General features: G+C 38.9%; 1 pseudogene; it reads right to left on the reverse strand.

Annotated features, from left to right (window-relative positions):
• Positions 1 to 2508: 2508 nt before the first annotated feature.
• Positions 2509 to 3028, reverse strand: LOC114092123 (small ubiquitin-related modifier 3 pseudogene; annotated as a pseudogene).
• Positions 3029 to 9856: the final 6828 nt, after the last annotated feature.

Here is a 9856-nt window from a genome sequence, read left to right on the forward strand (position 1 = left end):
GCCAAGAACATGCATTGGAGAAAAGATAGCATCTTCAACAAATGGTGCTGGGAAAACTGGAAATCCATATGCAACAAAATGAAATTAAACTCCTATCTCTCACCATGCACAAAACTCAACTAAAAATGAATCAAGGATTTAGGAATAAAACCAGAGACCCTGTGTCTAATAGAAGAAAAAGTAGGCCCTAATTTCCATCATGTGGGATTAGGCCTCAACTTCCTTAATAAGACTCTTGTGGCACAATAATTAAAATCAAGAATCAATAAATGGGCTGGACTCAAACTGAAAAGTTTCTTCTCAGCAAAAGAAACAATCTGTGAGGTTGTATGCTATTATGCATACAATCTTGGGAGCAAATTTTTACCCCCCACACATCAGATAGAGCACTAATCTCTATAATATATAAAGAACTCAAAAATCTAAACACCAAAAAAAATAAATAACCCAATCAATAAATGGGCCAAGGACCTGAACAGACACTTCTCAGAAGAGGATATACAATCAGTCAACAAATATATGAAAAAATGTTTATCATCACTATCAATTAGAGAAATGCAAATCAAAACCACTCTAAGATTTCATCTCACTCCAGTCAGAATGGCAGCTATTATGCATATAAGCAACAATAAGTGTTGGTGAGGATGTAGGGGAAAAGGTCCACTCATACATTGTTGGTGGGACTTCAAATTGGTGCAGCCAATATGGAAAGTAGTATGGAGATTTTTTGGAAAATTGGGAATGGATCCAACATTTGACCCAGCTATCCCTTCCTCGGTCTATACCCAAAGGACTTAAAAACAGCATACTATAGGGACACAGCCACATCAATATTTATAGCAGCACAATTCACAATAGCTAAAATGTGAAGCCAACTTAGATGCACTTCAATGGATAAATGGTTAAAAAAAATTGGCATTTATACCCAATGGAATATTACTCAGCAATAGAAGAGAATAAAATCATGGTATTTACAGGTAAATAGGTGGAGTTAGAGAAGATAATGCTAAGTGAAGTTAGGGAATCCCAAATATCCAAATGCCTAATCTTTATCTTTAATATTTATATTTTTAAAAAGGGGGGGATAAGTTATCATCAACTGCACAAAGGAAAACTTAAGCAAAGACTGAAACATCCCAAGCTAACATCCGGACTCACCTGCCTCCAAAATCCTCCTCCTCTTTACATAGGAGACCAGGAAAGGAAGGTGAGGCTGGTGGAAAGGTGGGCTCTGTGAGGGCAGAGGATGAATTCTGGGTAAAAGGAAGGTGGACCACATAAATGATGTGCCAGTGGAGGGAGCAGGTGTCAGGGCATTCCAGTGCCCAGCAGCTAGCTTCCAAAGCAGGTGCTCAGAGACCTTGCTGAGTTATGACATGTGCTGCAACCTTCAAATGCAGTATTTAATAAAAGCCAAAAGACAGAATATCAAACTATCTTTACTGTTTACAGTAGTAAAGTGTAACATAATGTACAAATTGGTGAACAAACAACAGAGCCAACAACATCCCACCACAGCCCATACAGCAAAACAGGAAATGAGGACATTTCTGCAAGACCTCAAGCAAGCAAGGTGATGGGTCACTGTCAGGTGACTATAAAAGGCAGAGAATGGCCATCAAGCAGCAATGGATCTTTACAGGCTGATAGGCAGAACTATGAACATTTTAATTGGTATAGATTCCCAAATATTTCACAGAACCGGAGTCACTTTTCTAATGCATAATTCCGATACTTATTTGGACAGTGGCAAAGTAAAAATCCATAAGAACACTAAGTCACCTTTCTGTGGGTTTCTTTTGCAACCACACTTTGAAGCAGCTCTTTTATACAACATAACTGCAAATTCAGTGATATTTCATTTTACTTTATATAAAGACCACAATTATCTGTTAAAAGTAAATCTGAGGCTTTGATACAATTACCAAATGAGAAACATGGTAATTATTCCTGGTTTTGAAAAGATAAGAGCTGGTTTTGGTTGTGCCAATCATTGCCCACATACCCACACCCAGGCACTGAGTGCAGAGGTGGTATCCTTGGCCTCAGACCCAGAGGGGACACACTCAGGAGCAGAAAGCACTTGGACCTTATTACTGAAGGTCTTATTTTGTTTTTTACCTTTGAAGAAGTATTCCAGTATTTTGCCTTCAACTATACCATATGCTTGATGAAGTCTGTCATTTGCAGCTTTTAGAATTTTAAAAATGTGCCTGGTGAAATTCCACCCTCCATACTCTCCCACAGATGCACAGTGTGAACCTGAGCTCTCCACGTGATTGGGACAAGTAACTCCAGCAGTGACCACTACTCCAGACTGAGAGCCAACATTTGGCCACAAGTTTGAAGGAAAACATGTTTTGAGAGGGTCAATGAACAAAACCGAGAACAAAAACAAACCCAAAACCTTAAAACTTATTTCACAAAGAGAACAATGTGATTGGCCTAATGTAAGCTGTAGACTCATCCCTACAGAGTTTTGAGCTGCCCTGGAAGTGCTTCGAGGATCGTTTTGGTGACTGTCCTTGTCTTTCTCAGACTCCTCTGTGATCAGCGTGGTCGCTCACCATTCAATAACAAATGCAAGGACGATGGCAGGGTGTGGGGTGGTCCCTCTGGAGGCCATGCCTCCCGTCTGCTGTTGGAACCCATGGATGGTGTCCTCATCCTCCATCTCCAGCTGGGCTGGAGTGTCTGTTTCATTAATTGGTTGCCCATCAAACCTGAATCTAAGCGGTCTCATTGACAAGCTCTGCCTCTCGCAGAAGGCCTTCATCAGCTTGCTCAGTGGGGTGTGCCTCTTGATCTTGAATTGCACCACTGAGCCATCCTGCCCCACCACCTTCAGGTTAATGTGGTCATTCTCCACACCCCCATTGGGCTTCTCCTCGGACGTGGCTGCGCAGAGACTCTGAGATAGCGAGATGCGGAGGCAGAAGAGGCAGCCCCGATTGGGCGAGTCTTGCTCTGGGCCCCGCTGCTCTCCCAAATGCCTAACCTTTTCTTTGACATAAAGTGGCTGATTCATAGTGGGATAGGGAGAAGGATATGGGAGGAATAGATGAACTCTAGATAAGGCAGAGGGGTTGGAGGGAAAGGGAGGGGGCATGGGGTTGGTAATGATGGTGGAATGTGATGATCATTACTATCCAAAGTATAGGTGCGAAGACACTAACTGGCGTAAATATACTTTGTATACAACCAGAGATATGAAAAAGTGTGCTCTATATGTGTAATAAGAATTATAATGCATTCTACTGTCATATATAAATAAAAAATAAATAAAAGAATTTGTAAACAAGTTCAGTAAAGCATCAGGATACAAAATCAACACATAACAACAGCATTTTAATGCACCAGTAACTTGCTAAGAAAGAAAGTATGATCAGGGTGTAGTGGTGCATGCCTGTAATCCCAGCAGCTCAGGAAGCTGAGGCAAGAGGATCACAAGTTCAAAGCCAGCCTCAGCAGAAGGGAGGCACTAAGCAACTCAGTGAGACCTTGTTTCTAAATAAAATACAAAATAGGGCTGGGAAGTGGCTCAGTGGTCAAGTGTCCCTGCATTCAATCTCTGGTACCTGCCTCCCCCCAAAAAACAAAAAAATAAAGAAATTATGAAATCAATCCTTTTCACAATAGCTACAAAAATTATTTAGGAATAAATTTAAACAAGGAAATGAAAGATCACTACAGTTAAATTATAAAACACTGATAAAAGAAATGATGGTAGACATAATAAAGAGAAAGAGAAAAGATAATCCTTGATCATATATCAAAAAGATCAGCATTATTAAAGTGACATGGTACCCAAAGTGATCTATAGATTCAATGTAATTACCATCAAAAAACCAAATTACTGAGAACAGGCCCAGTGGCCCGCGGAGGGGCAGAGCTGCCAACCACGCCTGCAAGGTAGGCAGACCTGCGACTCACCAGCAGAACAGGCCCAGCGGACTGCTGAGGAGCAGAGCCGCCCCCTCCCCCTGCACCTGCAAGGTAGGTGGAACTGTGACCACCGACAGAACAGGCCCAGAGGCCCACGGAGGGGCAGAGCCGCCCCTGCGCCTGCAAGGTAGGCGGACCTGTGACCACCGACAGAACAGGCCAGACCTACAACCGACAGACAGAACAGGCCCAGTGGCCCGCAAAGGGGCAAAGCCGCCGCCCGCGCCTGCGAGGGAGACTTTGCAACTATACAAGAGCAATATAAATATATAGGGGGAAAATTCAATAGCACAACAGTTTCACCAAGCAGAAAGAAATGCGAACAGTATGAAGAGACAAGGAAAAAAAAGACCACAAGCAATGCAGGTCAACTCAATGTTAGAAGAGGTGATATCTGCAGCAGATGGAATGTCAGATAAAGAATTCAGGATATACATGCTTCAGATGATCTGGAGTCTCAAGGAAGACATTAGTCAGCAAAATCAGACAATGAAATATCACTTCAACAATGAATTACATAAAGAAATCCAAGAAGCAAAAGATCAACTATACAGGGAGATAGAGGTTATAAAAAACAAACAGAAATCCTAGAAATGCAGGAAGCAATAAACCAACTTTAATCTCAATTAAGAATACTACCAGCAGAATAGAACACTTAGAAGATAGAACATCAGACAATGAAGACAAAATATTTCAATTTGAAAAGAACATAGACAGCTCAGCAAGACTGTTAAGAAACCATGAGCAGAACATCCAAGAAATATGGGATAACATTAAGAGACCAAACTTAAGAGTCATTGGGATACAGGAAGGTATAGAGGTCCAAACCAAAGGAATGAGCAATCTATTCAATGAAATATTACGAGAAAACTTCCCAGACTTGAAGAATGAGACAGAATCCCAAATCCTAGAAGCCTACAGGACGCCGAATGTGCAAAATCATAAGAGATCCACACCCAGACACATTATAATGAAGATGCCCAACATACAGAACAAGGAGAGAATTTTAAAAGCTACAAGAGAAAGGAAGCAGATTACATTTAGGGGTAAACCAATCAGGATAACAGCTGATCTTTCAACACAGACTCTGAAAGCTAGAAGATCCTGGAATAACATATTTCAAACACTGAAAGAAAATGGGTTCCAACCAAGAATTGTGTATCCAGCAAAATTAAGCTTCAGGATGGAAGATGAAATTAAAACCTTCCATGATAAACAAAAGTTAAAAGAATTTGCAGCTAGAAAAGCATCTCTCCAAAAAATCCTCGGCAAAACATTACAGGAAGAGGAAATGGAAAATAACAATGAAAACCAACAGTGGGAGGTAGGACACTAAAGGGGGGGAAATAATCAAAGAGGAAAACAAACCATGTTTAGTAACAGAAATAAACAAATATGGCTGGAAGAACAACCCATATCTCAATAATAACCCTAAATGCTAATGGCTTAAACTCACCAATTAAGAGATACAGGCTAGTAGAATGGATCACAAAACATGACCCAACAATATGCTGCCTACATGAGACGCATTTGATAGGAAAAGACATACATAGGCTGAAGGTGAAAGGTTGGGAAAAATCATATCACTCATATGGACTTCGGAAACAATCAGGAGTGTCCATAATCATATCAAATAAAATAGATTTCAAGCTAAAGTTAATCAAAAGGGATAAAGAGGACCACAACATACTGCTCAAGGGAATCATACACCAACAAGACATAACAATCATAAATATATATGCCCCAAACAATGGTGCAGCTACGTTCATCAAACAAACTCTTCTCAAGTTCAAGAGTTTAATAGACCACCATACAATAATCATGGGAGACTTCAACACACCTCTCTCACCACTGGACAGATCTTCCAAACAAAAGTTGAATAAGGAAACTATAGAACTCAATAACACAATTAATAACCTAGACTTAATCGACATATATAGAATATACCACCCAACATCAAGCAGTTACACTTTTTTTTCTCAGCAGCACATGGATCCTTCTCAAAAATAGATCATATATTATGTCACAGGGCAACTCTTAGACAATATAAAGGAGTAGAGATAATACCATGCATCTTATCTGATCATAATGGAATGAAACTGAAAATCAACAATAAAAGAAGGAAGGAAAAATCATGCATCACTTGGAGAATGAACAATAGGTTACTGAATGATCAGTGGGTTATAGAAGACATCAAGGAGGAAATTAAAAAATTCTTAGAGATAAATGAAAACGCAGACACAACATATCGGAATCTATGGGACACATTGAAAGCAGTTCTAAGAGGAAAATTCATTGCATGGAGTTCATTCCTTAAAAAAAGAAAAAGAACAACAAATAAATGATCTCATACTTCATCTCAAAATCCTAGAAAAAGAAGAGCAAAATAACAGCAAAAGAAGTAGAAGGCAAGAAATAATGAAAATCAGAGCTGAAATTAATGAAATCAAAACAAAAGAAACAATTGAAAAAATTGACAAAACTAAAAGTTGGTTCTTTGAAAAAATAAACAAAATCGACAGACCCTTAGCCATGCTAGCGAAGAGAAGAAGAGAGAGAACTCAAATTACTAGCATACGGGATGAAAAAGGCAATATCACAACAGACACTTCAGAAATACAGAAGATAATCAGAAATTATTTGGAATCCTTATACTCCAATAAAATAGAAGATAGTGAAGGCATCGATAAATTTCTTAAGTCATATGATCTGCCCAGATTGAGTCAGGAGGATATAGACAACCTAAACAGACCAATATCAATTGAGGAAATAGAAGAAACCATCAAAAGACTACCAACTAAGAAAAGCCCAGGACCGGATGGGTATACAGCAGAGTTTTACAAAACCTTTAAAGAGGAACTAATGCCAATACTTTTCAAGCTATTTCAGGAAATAGAAAAAGAGGGAGAACTTCCAAATTCATTCTATGAGGCCAACATCACCCTGATTCCTAAACCAGGCAAAGACACTTCAAAGAAAGAAAACTACAGACCAATATCTCTAATGAACCTAGATGCAAAAAGCCTCAATAAAATTCTGGCGAATCGGATACAAAAACATATCAAAAAAATTGTGCACCATGACCAAGTAGGATTCATCCCTGGGATGCAAGGCTGGTTCAATATACGGAAATCAATAAATGTTATTCACCACATCAATAGACTTAAAAATAAGAACCAAATGATCATCTCGATAGATGCAGAAAAAGCATTCGACAAAGTACAGCATCCCTTTAAGTCCAAAACTCTAGAAAAACTAGGGATAACAGGAACATACCTCAATATTGTAAAAGCAATCTATGCTAAGCCTCAGGCTAGCATCATTCTGAATGGAGAAAAATTGAAGGCATTCCCTCTAAAATCTGGAACAAGACAGGGATGCCCTCTCTCTCCACTTCTGTTCAACATAGTTCTCGAAACACTGGCCAGAGCAATTACACAGACAAAAGAAATTAAAGGCATAAAAATAGGAAAAGAAGAACTTAAATTATCACTATTTGCAGCAGACATGATTCTATACCTAGCAGACCCAAAAGGGTCTACAAAGAAACTATTAGAGCTAATAAATGAATTCAGCAAAGTGGCAGGATATAAAATCAACACGCATAAATCAAAGGCATTCCTGTATATCAGCGACAAATCCTCTGAAATGGAAAAGAGGACAACCACTCCATTCACAATATCTTCACAAAAAATAAAATACTTGGGAATCAACCTAACAAAAGAGGTGAAAGACTTATACAATGAAAACTACAGAACCCTAAAGAGAGAAATAGAAGAAGATCTTAGAAGATGGAAAAATATACCCTGTTCATGGATAGGCAGAACTAACATCTTCAAAATGGCGATATTACCAAAAGTTCTCTATAGGTTTAATGCAATGCCAATCAAAATCCCAACGGCATTTCTTGTAGAAATAGATAAAGCAATTATGAAATTCATATGGAAAAATAAACGACCCAGAATAGCAAAAACAACTCTAAGCAGGAAGTGTGAATCAGGCGGTATAGCGATACCAGACCTCAAACTATACTACAGAGCAATAGTAACAAAAACAGCATGGTACTGGTACCAAAACAGGCGGGTGGACCAATGGTACAGAATAGAGGGCCCAGAAACCAATCCACAAAACTACAACTATCTTATATTTGATAAAGGGACTAAAAGCATGAAATGGAGGAAGGATAGCATCTTCAACAAATGGTGCTGGGAAAACTGGAAATCCATATGCAACAAAATGAAACTGAATCCCTTTCTCTCGCCATGCACAAAAGTTAACTCAAAATGGATCAAGGAGCTTGATATCAAATCAGAGACATGGCGTCTGATAGAAGAAAAAGTTGGCTATGATCTACATACTGTGGGGTTGGGCTCCAAATTCCTCAATAGGACACCCATAGCACAAGAGTTTATAACTTGAATCAACAAATGGGATTTACTCAAACTAAAAAGTTTTTTCTCAGCAAAAGAAACAATAAGAGAGGTTAATAGGGAGCCCTCATCCTGGGAACAAATCTTTACTCCTCACACTTCAGATAGAGCCCTAATATCCAGAGTATACAAAGAACTCAAAAAATTAAACAATAAGAAAACGAATAACCCAATCAACAAATGGGCCAAGGACCTGAACAGACACTTCTCAGAGGAGGACATACAATCAATCAATAAGTACATGAAAAAATGCTCACCATCTCTAGCAGTCAGAGAAATGCAAATCAAAACCACCCTAAGATACCATCTCACTCCAGTAAGATTGGCAGCCATTATGAAGTCAAACAACAACAAGTGCTTGCGAGGATGTGGGGAAAAGGGTACACTTGTACACTGCTGGTGGGACTGCAAATTGGTGCAGCCAATTTGGAAAGCAGTATGGAGATTTCTTGGAAAGCTGGGAATGGAACCACCATTTGACCCAGCTATTCCCCTTCTCAGTCTATTCCCTAAAGACCTAAAAAGAGCATGCTACAGGGACACTGCTACATCGATGTTCATAGCAGCACAATTCACAATAGCAAGACTGTGGAACCAACCTAGATGCCCTTCAATAGACGAATGGATAAAAAAAAAATGTGGCAGTTATACACAATGGAATATTACTCTGCATTAAAAAATGTCAAAATCATAGAATTTGTAGGGAAATGGATGGCATTAGAACAGATTATGCTAAGTGAAGCTAGCCAATCCCTAAAAAATAAATGCCAAATGTTTTCTTTGATATAAGGAGAGTAACTAAGAACAGAGTTGGGAGGAAGAGCATGAGAAGAAGATTAACATTAAACAGGGGTGAGAGGTGGGAGGGAAAAGGAAAGAGAAGGCAAATTGCATGGAAATGGAAGGAGACCCTCAGGGTTATACAAAATTACATACAAGAGGAAGTGAGGGGAAAGGGGGAAAAAAAAACAAGGGGGAGAAATGAATTACAGTAGATGGGGTAGAGAGAGAAGATGGGAGGGGAGGGGAGGGGGGATAGTAGAGGATAGGAAAGGCAGCAGAATACAACAGACACTAGTATAGCAATATGTAAAACAGTGGATGTGTAACCGATGTGATGCTGCAATCTGTATACGGGGTAAAAATGGGAGTTCATAACCCACTTGAATCAAAGTGTGAAATATGATTTGTCAAGAACTATGTAATGTTTTGAACAACCAACAATAAAAATTAAAAAAAAAAAAAACCAAATTACTGTCTTCACAGAAAGAGAAAAAGATAATCTTATACTACACGAGTTTTGATAGATTGTTTTTCTTATTACTTACTGCTGAATATTTTAAGTGTCTAATTTTATTACTTGTCTCACAAATTATCATGATTTTTTAATGTTAAAATAATTGGGGTCCTGTGTTGTTCATATAGCAACCACAAGAAACCCATAATAGCCAAAGTCATTCTGATTAAAACCAGCAACGAAC

This window comes from Marmota flaviventris, chromosome 12 (genome assembly GCF_047511675.1).
Source record: "Marmota flaviventris isolate mMarFla1 chromosome 12, mMarFla1.hap1, whole genome shotgun sequence".
Lineage (NCBI taxonomy): Eukaryota > Metazoa > Chordata > Mammalia > Rodentia > Sciuridae > Marmota > Marmota flaviventris.